The sequence below is a fragment of the Ursus maritimus genome, unplaced genomic scaffold, assembly GCF_017311325.1.
Source record: "Ursus maritimus isolate PB19 unplaced genomic scaffold, ASM1731132v1 scaffold_1, whole genome shotgun sequence".
Classification (NCBI taxonomy): Eukaryota; Metazoa; Chordata; class Mammalia; order Carnivora; family Ursidae; genus Ursus; species Ursus maritimus.
The window spans coordinates 59,554,603-59,555,640 of NW_024423343.1; positions in this window are offsets into that span (position 1 = coordinate 59,554,603).

A 1,038-nucleotide genomic window follows, 5' to 3' on the forward strand; every position below is an offset into this window, starting at 1 on the left:
GGGGCCCTGCGAGGCCGGCCCGGAGACCCCGCGGCCTCCGTCGCTGCCTGGCTCTCCCAGGCTCGCAGCGCCACCTGGTGGCCGCGGCGCGCACTGCGGGCCGGTCTCCCTCTCCACGTGGGTGGTGGAGAGAACCGGAGTCCCAGGGCCAAAGTCAATGTTGGGTACCACGGTCTCCTGGTCTCCTGCCGTATGGGTACAAAACAGCCTTGGGACCGGACAGACCTACCGGAAGTCAGCTCCTATCCCATAGCTTTCCGGCTGTGCGAACTGGAGGAGGTTTCTGAACGGTTAAGTGGAGATATCAGTGCCACTTGCCGGGATGCCAGGGAGCATTAATAAGAAAACTCGCCCAACATGGCGCCTGTCACCTGCTGTCAATACTTCTCTTTAAATTGATTCCTTTTTCTCACTAAAGTTTATTTGTAAAGGAAGCTACTTTAGCCTTATCCAAAGCAACTCTATTTTTTTAATACATGTTAAATATACAGGTATTAAAATTTTCCTTCATGTGTCACACTCGGCAACACGGGTCCATGTGATCAAGTCCAGAATCTGTGCTTGCCCAAGGCCCCCTCCTCTTTTTCCTCTCTTCTTCCTCTTTCCATGTTCCAAGTACAATCAACCCTCACTTATCCTCCCCTGGAACACACCACCACCAAAGTGCCAAAGACCCTGGGTTGCGTTTTTCCCCTCAGGTTATACAAACTACTTGCCTAGTAGAGATCTGAATTTGGAAAAATGAATTTCATTGCCTATTGAGTTTTCATGCCCTTATTTCTGGTCATCCCAGGAAAACAAAAACAAAAACTTGGCAGAGGACAAGGTGGGTAAGTGCCTTGTTTACTAAATGAACTCTGAGTCCCCGGACTCACGCAGCAGAAGCCTGTTTCAGCTCCCTAACCAAACGGAGCATGCGCTCACGGTCCCGTTCCCCACTGCCCAAAGGCACACAGGTTGTTCAGCTGCTGATCTCAAAGGGAACAATGGTAGAAGGGCGTATGTTTCATGTATCTGACAGCTAACATTTTCAGACAT